Source organism: Muntiacus reevesi, unplaced genomic scaffold, assembly GCF_963930625.1.
Source record: "Muntiacus reevesi unplaced genomic scaffold, mMunRee1.1 SCAFFOLD_123, whole genome shotgun sequence".
Lineage (NCBI taxonomy): Eukaryota > Metazoa > Chordata > Mammalia > Artiodactyla > Cervidae > Muntiacus > Muntiacus reevesi.
This window is the reverse complement of record NW_027077815.1, coordinates 242279-255584: the sequence shown is the minus strand read 5'-3', so window position 1 is coordinate 255584 and position 13306 is coordinate 242279. Positions and strand designations below refer to the sequence as shown.

Genomic DNA, 13306 nt, shown 5'->3' with positions numbered 1-13306 from the left:
CTCTCTGACGTTGCAAGGGGCAAGAAGAGACATGTGCATGTGGTTCTGCCTTGGCCTGGTTGTGTGCAGCCGCTAGGTGTCTCCCAGGCTCAGGGGCAAAGGCCTGAGAAAGGAACACCCTGAAGCGCTTTTCTCCAAGTCTTGGGAGCAGAGTGCGCGGATTGCGGGAAACGCGGGTCTACCTCGGGGAAAGTGCTTGCAAACCGGCCTTTGGAGGCTGCTGGTGAGGTCTTCTATCGGCAGAGTGCTAGATTTGCTCTGTGGACCCACAGGCCAAGGGCAGGTCCCAGCATGGACCCTGCCCGAGGCCAGCCTTGCCCAGACATTCCTGAACTCCGGGGGTACTGCCCCACGAAGGAGCAGGCTGCGGGGTGTGTGTCCATACATGCCCAGGCGCCTCCCTAGGCTCATTCCATTAGCGCCTTTTCCCAGGTTCCTAGGCCTCATCTGAGGCCAAATTGGAGGGGAGGGTTCTGGCAGGGGCTCTCTCCACACTGCAAGGGTCTGGAGCATGGATGGCCTGGTCAGAAGGAAGAGGCCAGCAAGGGTATTGATGCCCAAGGCCTCTTTGGCCCAGCAGCCTCAGGGCAGCAGGGGGAACAAGTGGCCCACTGTGCCCCTAGGTCGGCCCTGCCTCTTCACACAGAGGCTGCCGGGGTCCAGCCTCGACATGATCCAGGGGGTACCTCAGGATGAACCGCGTTGGCGAGAGAGAAAGAGACGTGAGACTAGCCTTGATAGGCCCAAGTCTGTGTTTTACTTTCTGATAACTGGGTTTATACCCTTTCACAGAACGTTTTTAAGGTACAAGATGTTTACTCATGATTTCACAGGATTAGCATACATCATTTTGATTTTTAGGAAAAGCAGGATTTTTTTGCTTTCTAATTCTATAGTAGTTTTTAGCACATGATCTTCTGGCCTTGAGGCTATTAACATTTTATGCAGGTCAAGTGATTGTAAACCTATTTTCCGTTTTTATGGTGACCTTAACTGAAAGGTAACAGGGTCATAGGGAAACAGTACAGAGTAGAATTATATTCTTCTTAATACAAAAATTAATCTTAGTGCAAAAGTTGTCAGTTGCGTTTATCTAAGAAGTTTACCCCTTACAGACTCTGCGGCTTCAGTGAGGCAGCTTCTGCCCTAGTACTCCTGACTGACAATTAACAACCGTCTCATTGGTACCACACTAGGGCTAAGTTCTTATTTGTCTAGATCTTTAACTATATTAACAATGGTTTTTATAACACAACCTTAGCACATTAAAGGCAAAAATACAGCAAGCAAAACACAGCAAGCAAATCACAACCCAATAACCACCTATAGAATAATTTTCTTATGTTTCCTAATAGGACTCCTTTACCCCTTAAAAGGGCTCTATGTCTATTAGGGCTTTTATAGAATCAGGTTCTTCATGCTATTTTATGATTAGGATATTATAAGCAATCATGCATATTAGTACCAAGCGCATAAATGCATTTGGCTAACAAAACTACCAGCAGAGGTGTTTGAATTAAAACACTCCTTTCACCCTGAATAATCTCATAAAAAACTACCACCTGGGAAACTTATTGATTAAAGTTCTAAATTGATTCTTATTTGGGAAGAGATCGGGGAAGGCCTTCCTGTCTGTGTCAGAGAAATTAGGGAGTAGTTCACTGAGGCAGGCATCAGAAAGACAGATATCATCTTTAAGGTTAGAGCCGGGGGCAGATTTTCAAAATCCCTGAAAACCTGATCTGCCTTGCCTGTCAGGCTTTCTCCTCGTGACCTTGTCATGGGTGGGATCTCGTGAGCTAGCCTTTTCAAAAACCCCTGAAAACCTGATTTGTCTTGCCCGTCAGGTTTTCTCCCTTACGGCCTTGTTAGGGGTAGGGTTTCGTGAGCTGACTTTTTCGAAACCCCTGAAAACCTGATTCGCCTTGCCTGTCAGGTTATCTCCCTTACGGCCTTGTTAGGGGTAGGGTTTCGTGAGCTGACTTTTTCGAAACCCCTGAAAACCTGATTCGCCTTGCCCATCAGGTTTTCTCCCCTATGGCCTTTTTAGGGGTAGGGTCTCATGTGTTGGCTCCCGGCATCTCGCCCTTTTTTTACTTTTTAAGACAGCCAGATGGATCTGAGTCGCAAGCTTTTGAGTGCTCTGCCGGAGAGTTCTGACGATGCGAGGAAGGATTATAATGAATAGTAAAACTAGTGCTGCTACAGCTGCATAACTGAAAATAGTTGATAGGATATTTTTTTCAGTAATAAAGTTAGAAAAGTTATGAAAAATATCGTTAGCAGCTCCTGTAGTAATAAAGTCCAGGCGGGAATGTTCTAATGTTTTTATCTGACCGTGAAGCTCTCCAAGATCTAAAGTAATGCTGGAGCTATTCCATATACCCGAAATATGATTTTTAATCTTTTCTCCATTGTAATCCATATCATTTACTTTTGGGGGGCATTACACAGATCTACCGATAATCAGCGTGACAGGATAACGCTAACTTTACCCTTAAAGCCTGTAACTCAGTTCCAATATGCATGACTGCTTCTTCCAGGGCATCTATTTTTACTTCTAATTTCCTATCTATAATCTCTTGCATAGCTAGAGTTAAGGAAACATTTTTTGAAATATCATTGACATATTGAGTGGTATGTACTTGTTGAGTCAAGGATATCGCTGCCACAGTGACAGAGGTAATTGCTGTTATCAAAGCTGAAATCCCTAGAATAAGTAGTCCTACAAACCATTGGGAACACATTAAATCTTGTAGGTGTTGCAGAACGGCTAAACCACAATTGTCATACCAATAGGCGTTCACTCTGACAGGCACCATAAGATAAGGTGGACGTTGCAGTACCACAAAAGAACAAATATTACATTGAGGGGTTAAACAGGATGAAAGCATGCATTGTTCACAGTAGACTATATTTGGTCCACCTGAATGATTCATTTGTATATGAAGTCTTTTTGAATCATTAGTAAACAAAAAAACCTAAGGGGAGGGTAAACAAGCCAGCACAGAATAGGTGGAATTGTTTTCTGGTCGAGTTAAAGTAACAATGGAGGTGGCAGCAAGGGCTCTCCAAATTTCTGGCTGTCAAAAAGTTTTACCCTTAGTTGTATAGGACAACATGGGGGGAACAAATTGATTATAATGCCATCTGCTGGGCACCAATGGCCAAGGGAGGGAATCATTATTTTAATTGCTAAGCCTACTGACAGCTCCTAGATTCTGACTTGGATTTGGATTGCTCCAGTCTTGTACCGAATAGTTTCCACCTCCCGGTATTCTATAATCTATGTTTGAATTATAAGTACAAGATTTCCATACTGGGTATCCCAGGCGGTTGTCTATAGTTTTCCATATGACATCTGACGGAGCAACATCAATACAATTTGGATATTTTGGTGGAGCATTAAGGAACAAAGATTTATAGGGGTCAAGGACCCCAGGCATATGAGCCTGTAATATCCAAACCAGCCGATCTCCTGTATTGTCTGAAAATTTTGATGCTGGAGAATCTGTCAGAATTGCTTTGGAGGCTCCAACACGTCCCTCCTTAGAGGGAGTGATGAGATCACTTGTATGACTATGGGGGAAGTTAAAGCAAAGGGGAAGGTCATCTGTTAATCCCCTAAAAGTATAGTTAAAATTGATGGGATAATGATCTTTATCATAAGAACTATAGGATCCTCCCAAGAGATGAGGCTGGTCTGTGTTGACCCGTATAGGGTCGCTGTTCCAAGTAACTACTTGGAAGGTCAGGGGACCAGGGAAATATGCCCAGTATTTTTCTGAAGTAGAGGAGGTAGCACTTGCCTGACAAGACAGTAAAGCAAGCATAGCAATAAAAACCCTTTCGGGAGAGGCTGAAGATCCCTGCAGGGAAGCTATTCCCTGTGCTTGATGACAGAGTGACTTAATTTGTCCCCATGTGGGTATGGAGGCTTGTTGAGTTGTCCGCGCAGGACGTCCTGGTGGTCTTCTGCGACGTGAAGGAGTAGGAGGTTGGGCGCCATCTTTCATGCAAAGCCATGACATCTGTTTAGTGGGTGGATCCGCCGTTGGTTCCTCCGGGATCTCTGTTGCCGGTCATTTCCAAGTCTGCTGGACTTCCCGGGTGAGTGACCGAGGCGAGGGCAGAGGAGTGCTCTTCCTCTTTTGTGGCTGAGGCTGCGAGGGAACCGGAGGTCTGGGGGACTTCGACATGGCAAATCAGTCTGTCTGGGATCTAAATTGGCGAGTCAGCACCCTGTGGGAAAATACAAGCATACCCTCGCCCACTGGTTAGCAAGGGATCAGGTCCCTTCCATAGTCCGGAAAGGAGGTCTTTCCACTTTACTAAAGGTTTCATATCTTTTTGTTCTGGGTTCCAGTGACGGAACATAGCTGTTAAACCGGCTTGATCAGCGTTAAGGTTATTGAGCACAAAGAGGGCGTGCTGCAAAACGTGGTGTGGAGAACTGTATTTGAACTGCCCTTCTTGTAATTTAGAAATTTGTGTTTTAAGTGTCTGATGTGCCCTTTCTACAATTGCTTGTCCCTGGGGATTGTAAGGAATTCCTGTAGAGTGGGATATACCGAATTGGGCACAGAAATTTTTAAGGGACTTAGATGTATAAACTGGAGCATTGTCTGTCTTAATTGATTTTGGCATTCCTAAATAGGAAAAACAGGCAAAAAGATGTTGAACTACATCTTTATAGGCTTCTCCCATTCTGGCAGTAGCCACAATGACATGGGAGAAGGTATCTACAGTAACATACACAAAGGATAGTTTTCCAAAAGAAGGAACATGTGTTACATCCATCTGCCAAAGCACATTAGGTAGTAAGCCACGGGGATTTACCCCAAAAAGCAAAGCGGGAACTGAAGTAGGGCAAAGTTGACATGTTCTAACAATCTCGAGTGCAGATTCCCTAGGAATGTGGAACTGGTATTGAAGGGCAGTTGCATTTTGATGATGCCTAGCATGTGAGGCTTTAGCATCTTCAAAATCACTGGCCACTATGGTTCGGGTTAGCAAATCTGCCTCTTGGTTAAACGTATGGAGGGGTCCAGGTAAATTAGAATGAGCTCTTATATGTCCAACATAGAATTGTTTTGACCTTTTCCAAATTTGCTGTTGAAGGGTAGATAACAATATAAAAATTGTGGTTTTATTTTCCGGTAAAACAGCCGTTTCAATTTGAGGGAACAACCTAACTACATACTGTGAGTCAGAAAATAAGTTAAAAGCCTGGTCTAAAAACTCTGAACGCCTCTATCACGGCTGTTAATTCTGCTTTCTGGGCTGATGTTTCCCCAGTATTTAAAACCCTTTTTGAAGTCTGGGTGACAATAGCAGCCTTTCCATTAGAAGACCCATCTGTAAACACCAACATTGCCCCCTCGATAGGGGAAACTTGACACCTTTCTTGAAATATCACCGGATGTCGTGAGAGGAAATTTAATAAAGGACTAGCAAGTAAATGGTGTAAAATTTGTCCTGGATAATTACCAATGACAATCGGCCAGTCTTCATTTAATGATAGAAGGGCATTTAGTTGCTCTTTATTATAAGGCACTATGATTTCAGATGGTTCTTTTCCAAGCATTTCAATGCTTCTATGTCTCCCTTTAATTATTAAAGTAGCCACTAGTCCTGGATAACAGGCCACAACCTTTTTGGCCGTGGCAGGTAAATGCAACCATTCTAGGGGACCCTCTTGCCAAAGCACCCCTGTAGGGGCCACAGCTGTGGGCAACACTATAAATTGCCATGCCATACTATAATCAAGTCTCTTAATATAATTTTTATCTAAAGCTTCTTCTACCTTCATTAAGGCTTCCCTGGCTGCAGGTGTCAGCATTCTAGCAGAGGTGGGGTCTGGATCCCCTTGAAGAATGTCAAAGAAAGGCTTAAGATCAGAAGTAGTCAACTTTAAAAAGGGCCGAATCCAATTTATATCCCCTAACAACTTTTGATAATCATCTAAAGTAACCAAATTATCTTTTCTAAGCTGCAAAGGTACATGAGTAACTGTTTCATTATTTAGGATTCTTCTCACATATGTTATAGGCATATTCACTTGGATTTTTTCAGGGGCCACCTTTAGGCCCCAGCGATTCAAAGTCTCTTGCAATTTAATCAAAACTTACTGTAAATAAACCCTATCCGGGTGTGCTAGCAATATATCATCCATATAGTGGACTAGATAGACATCCCGATGTTTCTCCCTGATACCTTGTAGGGCAGCGTCCACAAACTTTTGACACAATGTGGGACTATTTTTCATACCCTGGGGAAGAACCTTCCATTGAAATCTCTGATGAGGTTGTCTAAAATTTTCTGAGGGAAGACTAAAGGCAAATCTCTTTTTATCTTGAGGGTCTAAGGGAATAGTAAAGAAGCAATCTTGAAGATCAATCACTATAACATTGTAGCCTTGGGGAACAGCCACAGGGGAGGGAAGGCCAGGCTGTAAGGCTCCCATATCTTACATAGTGGCATTTATTGCTCTTAGATCTTGCAAGAGTCTCCATTTCCCCGATTTTTTATTTTATTACAAAAACTGGCATGTTCCATGGACTATTTGAAGACTCTATATGTCCAGCCTTTAATTGTTCTCTCACTAACTGTCGTGCTGCTGAAAGTTTTTCTGAATTTAAGGGCCATTGTTCCACCCACACCGGATCAGGAGATTTCCAGACTATGGGGTCAGCAGCGAGAACAATGGCCTCTCTTATAAATTTGGATATCTTAAGCCTTGTCTCTCTCTTCTTATTTTTGGGACAACTGGCTCAATTTGTCTCTCTTGATCTTTACTCACACCCATAAAAGGATTATAACTTATCTGCGACATCTGTGCAGCCACCTCTTCATCTGGGCAATACAGCAAAACTCCCATCTGAGCAAAAATCTCTCTCCCAATGAAGGAATTACATAAGGTTGAAAATGTCCCTGGCAGTCTTTATCTACATACCAAAGTAAAATTTGTGAGCTCTTTGTCACTGAAGGTGCTCTACCAATGCCAACCAACTCATTAGCTGTGGTTTGAGTTGGCCAAGCACTGGGCCAGTCACTGCCCGCAATACAGGAAACGTCTGCTCCCGTGTCTAGCAGGCCAGTCACCTTTTTACCATTAACTAGAATTGTCTTCATAGGTCTTTTTTGAGTAACTTGTGTAACCCAAAAGGCATAATCACTTGAATCAGACCCCCTGTCCCAACACTTGGCAGCTGAAGCTGCTTTTCTTGTGTCAGCATGACAAGGTAGCATCAGCAACTGAGCTATTTTCTGTCCTTTATAGATTTGAATAGTCTTAGTGGGGGGAGACACCATTATTTGAATTTCACCAGTATAGTCTGAGTCTATGACTTCTGGAATCACTGTGATCCCATGTAAGGATGTGGGGCTCCTGCCTATTAATAGTCCCATCGTTTCTCTAGGCAAAGGGCCATGAACACCAGCGGGAACTTTCACAGCGGTGGAGTCAGGTGTTAGTATTGTTGTGACGGTGGAACAGAGGTCCAGTCCTGCACTGCTTGGGGTTGCTCTGATGAGTTCTGTGACGGGACGAAGGGTATGAATGGGTTTAATGTCGTTGCCCCAATATTCAAGCTTGAAAAGGTTTAGAAGTGTAAGCAGGGGCGTTGTCAGTTTTAAGACATTAAGATAGCACAAGTCTAACAGTGAGGGGTTATTTTTGGTAGAAGCAGAATGAGCTTTTATATGTACCATAATCTTAAATAACACTTATTTATTGAAAGATTCATTCTAAGAAAACTTTTTTCTCTTAACATAGAGAGTAGACTAAATTCCAGTCTGTTACCAATTTACTGGATAGCAAACAAACAAATTGTTTTAGTTAATCTTAGAAAAGTCTTTTTATAAATCTTGAAGAACTAGCAGTATTTTTTTAAAAGGCATGAGAGTGAAACCATACAAGGCATGTTTAAAATCTAATTAAATTGTAGCCTGGTCATTGCTGTGACTTCTAACACTTTAACGTGATAGCTAAAATTATAACTGACAATATTTTACCAGGACATATCAGATTTTCATGAATTTCACATAATTTCTAGGATATCTATATAAGTAACATCAACCATACAATATAACCTGAAGATTTATCACTCCTCCAACAGTAATTCCCATGCAATTTAACAGGTCAAATGAACTCAGGTAGTTTAATAGCTCTTTGGGATGTCTCAGGGGCCCTCTGAAGCATCCCAAAGTCAGCTAGAAGTCAAGTTATTTAGGCAGTTTTGTCAATAAATATCAAAAGGGTTTATAGTACTCTGTCAGGTAGAATCATATAGATCACTGTGAAATAATATATTTACTTAGCCAAAGTAAAAAAGATTTTAAAGGTAAACATAGAACAGACCACTTTAGAGGTAAAGAAACTTAAAATCCATTATCAAAGGCAGTTCAACGTCTCAAGAAAACTTGTATTTATGCACAAAACTCTTCCCTTGGAGTGTACTTTCCATCAAGCCTTCTTAACACTTTTTGTACCCATTACTTTGTTCTCCCATCCTGAAACAGCCACCTGTAAGTCAGACTTACTTTCTTTTCCCTTCATAAAATGTAACTTTATTTTTTATACCTTTTTTACTGAACACACACATCCTACTTTCTTTAAGCAACCAAGAATTTACCTTTATATTAGCACTCTATAGATTGGTGAACATAAATACCAATGATAATTTCTAAAAAATTTCTAATGAACATCTCAGGATGGCATCAAACATTATTTATTAATAGTCTAAAATCTTTAGTTTCTCTGTAAGTTAGTATTCAGTAATGAATGTTTCAGAATCTTATTTTATTTGGAAATGACCAAGCTATTTAATAAACTTCTGCTATTAGTTTAGCACAACTTTAGAAATTTAGGTTACCAAAACCTAGAGAAACTGTTTTAGACAGATATTTTTAATCTTAATAAAGTTTAAAAGCTCATATCTCACTTACCTTCTTTTTTTTTAAGTTTCTTACTTGAGGTACTTTCCTTGCTGACAAACTTGTAACAGATATTACAGTATAACAACACTTAACTTATAATAAACCTAGGCATAATGAAAATATTTCACTAGATGTTAATTACTCTAAGACATGTCTATATTAGATAGGTCAACAAACAAACATTAATATCAGGTATTTAATATTGAATATTTTTTAGTTTACCTGAACCTGGAATTTATTGTTTAATTTAGAATTATTTGATTTGTAAGCACTTACCTTTTTTTTTAAAGCCAATTAAATAGAGCTCTTTTACAAATTAATCTAAAAAATACTACCCAAAGACAAAGATATACCAAGACATATTTAGACAGACACAGTGCGAGATCTAGCTTCATATTTTAAGTTTGGTGATGAATTAGATATTATAATATAAAATTTACTAGTTTATAAAAAAGTTGAAATAAATAAAAATTTTTAAAGGCTTTTCCCCTTTTTCTCTCAGTCTCAGGAGTTAGAGATGGTCTAGATAAGTGTTCCCTGGTCTCAAGGCACAGGGAAAGAAAATCAAGTTCTAACAAAAAGCAAAATAGCCATCAAAAATCACAACACAGAACACAGAGTTAAAACACACACATATAAACCTGGCAGTCCTCATCAGACACTCCCTTAAATACAAGAATACAGTCTCTCAGAAAACCTTCTAGATAGACACAGAACTTCAGATGTCTTCAAAGATTTTAAGGAGGAAAGGAAAAGGAGAAGGAGGAGGAGGCGGGAAAGGGGGGGGGGGGCAAAAAGGGTGGCCTTACAGACGTCTCCTGCCACCTGCAGGTACCCAGGCATCCAGAGAAGGGAGGACTGGAACTCGGCCCTACCGGAATTCGAGTTCTCTGCCAAGAGGAGGTGATCAGTCTCCAATCCTCAGCTCAAGCTGAGGCCCTTTGACCAAATTACTGGGGGATTAGAAAAACGGGAGGGATAGGAAGGGCTAAGGAGAGGACAGAGAGAGGGAAGGGGAAAGAGGTCAATAAAGTCTCTTGTTCCTTACTAGTCGGGGCACTCTGGCCAGTTGTCTGTGTCAGGAGGAGACCAGGGACAAAAGGGTCCCAGTTGCGGCCGCTGGGTCTGGTCCATTGGCAGGCAAGCTGGCCTCTGAGTACCCTGAGTGGTCAGGATGTCAGTCTCAGGGAAGAAGAGTTCCCACCAGTTGCAGGAAGGGGACCCCTTCTAGGGCCCGTAACTGAGCTCTTATAAATGAATTGTCGGAGGAGACACATGTGCTGAGAAAGCAAGAGATCTCATTGGAAAGAGCACCGGGGTGGAGGGCAGGAGGGTAAGGGAACCCAGGAGAACTGCTGTCTTCTGGAAAACAAGGACATTGCTCTTGGACAAAGGGGGAAAAGGACTGAACACTGGTCTTTTTAACTTTAATTCCTCTGTAGTTAAGAAGTTGCATTATGATTCCAATAAAAAGTTGTCTTTCTTTTAACTCACTGTTACCCATTTTTGTTGCTAATTAGAAGAAGAAAAAAAGAGAAAAAAGGAAGAGGCTTAATTTAGAGAAGAAGGAAACTGAAACGTACCCACTTTTCTTACCCTACCTTTCTTATGTAGGGGGGCCTGTAGCGCCCTAGTAGGGTTGTAAAGAAGAAACCTAAAGCCTACCCACTTTCCTCACCCTACCTATCTTATGCAGGGGGCCCTGCAGCACCCTAGTGGGGTCCTAGCCGTCCTGAAAACTGAACAATGGGGGGGGGCTTACCTTCGGGTTCCCTGTTCGTGGTGCCACTTGCCGGGATCCAGCCTCGACATGATCCAGTGGGTACCCTCAGGATGAACGGCGTCGGCGAGAGAGAGAGAGAGACGTGAGACTAGCCTTGATAGGCCCAAGTCTGTGTTTTACTTTCTGACAACCGGTTTTATACCCTTTCACAGAATGTTTTTAAGGTACAAGATGTTTACTCATGATTTCACAGGATTAGCATTACATCATTTTGAATTTTAGGAAAAGCAGGATTTTTTTGCTTTCTAATTCTATAGTAATTTTTAGCACATGATCTTCTGGCCTTGAGGCTATTAACATTTTATGCAGGTCAAGTGATTGTAAACCTATTTTCCGTTTTTATGGTGACCTTAACTGAAAGGTAACAGGGTCATAGGGAAACAGTACAGAGTAGAATTATATTCTTGTTAATACAAAAATTAATCTTACTGCAAAAGTTGTCAGTTGCGTTTATCTAAGAAGTTTACCCCATACAGACTCTGCGGCTTCAGTGAGGCAGCTTCTGCCTAGTATTCCTGGCTAACAATTAACAACCGTCTCATTGTTACCACACTAGGGCTAAGTTCTTATTTGTCTAGATCTTTAACTATATTAACAATGGTTTTTATAACACAACCTTAGCACATTAAAGGCAAAAATACAGCAAGCAAAACACAGCAAGCAAATCACAACCCAATAACCACCTATAGAATAATTTTCTTATGTTTTCTAATAGGACTCCTTTACCCCTTAAAAGGGCTCTATGTCTATTAGGGCTTTTATAGAATCAGGTTCTTCATGCTATTTTATGATTAGGATATTATAAGCAATCATGCATATTAGTACCAAGCGCATAAATGCATTTGGCTAACAAAACTACCAGCAGAGGTGTTTGAATTAAAACACTCCTTTCACCCTGAATAATCTCATAAAAAACTACCACCTGGGAAACTTATTGATTAAAGTTCTAAATTGATTCTTATTTGGGAAGAGATCGGGGAAGGCCTTCCTGTCTGTGTCAGAGAAATTAGGGAGTAGTCCATTGAGGCAGGCATCAGAAAGACAGATATCATCTTTAAGGTTAGAGCCGGGGGCAGCTTTTCAAAATTCCTGAAAACCTGATCTGCCTTGCCTGTCAGGCTTTCTCCTCGTGACCTTGTCATGGGTGGGATCTTGTGAACTAGCCTTTTCGAAAACCCCTGAAAACCTGATTCGTCTTGCCCGTCAGGTTTTCTCCCTCATGGCCTTGTTAGGGGTAGGGTTTCGTGAGCTGACTTTTTCGAAACCCCTGAAAACCTGATTCGCCTTGCCTGTCAGGATTTCTCCCCTATGGCCTTTTTAGGGGTAGGGTCTCATGTGTTGGCTCCCGGCAACAGGCGGTGCTGCTGGGCTTGCCCAGGAGCTGCCTGACAGACTCTGGCTCACCCGAGCTCTCTGACGGTGCAGGGGGCAGGAACAGACGTGTGCATGTGGTTCTGCCTTGGCCTGGGAGTGTGGAGCCCCTCGCTGGCCCCCAGGCTCAGGGGCAAGGACCCTGAGAGAGGACCACCCTGAGGCGTTTTTTCTTAATAGAAAAATACTGCAAAAATTGTTTAAAGTATCTAGAAATATAGGCAGGGCCAGTGTCTGTTTTAACAGAACTAGGAGTTTATGGTGGAGGTTTCTGTATCTAGGAATACAAAAACTCAATATTTAGAATCAGAGACTATATTAATGGGGTAAGGATATAGGCAAATAACTTGAATAAGAGCATATCATTTATTTCATTGAGCAGAATGAAATTTAGTGTAAAAGACTTGTATTTTTCAACAGACCAGAAAGAAGCTTCGGCGTTTTTTAGTCCCATTTATATAAAAAAACCTCAGCTTGTGGTATAGGCTGTGAGTTGATAATGCGAGAAATAATAAATCTAGTGTTTTTGAAGAAATTTCACAGCTTACCAGAAGGATAATGATATGAAATTTTTCTACAGTATTTTAGAAAAGTTATTTGGAAACCAGTATATGTTGGTAATGTGTTCTCAAATCGAGACTTATTCGTAATAAGGTTTTATTAAAGTATAAAGGAGATAGAGAAAGCCTCTGACATAGGCATCAGAAGGGGGCAGAAAGAGTGTCCCCCTGCTAGTCTTTGGCCAGATGTCATATAACTACCAGCAGTCTGTTAATTAGAGAAAGGAAATGTCTCAAAACTGAAGAGAATAGCACCAGGCCCCTCACCTACAACATGTACTCTGCGAAAACCTAAGCACCGGGTGAGTTGTCTCCGGCCACAAAATGATTGACATGAATCTTGAAGAAAGGCAGGTTTTCTAGCAAATACACTTTCATTCACATAACTTAAGAGAACATTTGCATGAGTAAACATACCAGTTTGTCAAGTCTGAATATGAGTCTTAGGCAGAACCAACTTGAAGACAGAGTCTGGGGTAAATGTATAGCACATTAACACAGTATTTTAAGAGAAACCTCTTTGCAAATTCATATAGAGAAGAAGAAAAATTATACATACATACATATATATATATATATACACTTACTACAACTGACTTCCAGTTAGCTGTGGTAGAACAGGAAAAAGAATATCCAACTCTGTATTCTTAAC

The 13306-nt window shown here is 41.4% G+C and overlaps 1 long non-coding RNA gene across 1 annotated transcript; it reads right to left on the bottom strand.

Annotated features, from left to right (window-relative positions):
• Window positions 1-2895: 2895 nt before the first annotated feature.
• LOC136155168 (uncharacterized) lies at window positions 2896-11016 on the bottom strand. Its single transcript, XR_010660700.1, has 2 exons — window positions 10703-11016; window positions 2896-4242 (listed from the first exon to the last, which is right to left on the bottom strand). It is a non-coding gene; the product is annotated as an uncharacterized lncRNA (long non-coding RNA).
• Window positions 11017-13306: the final 2290 nt, after the last annotated feature.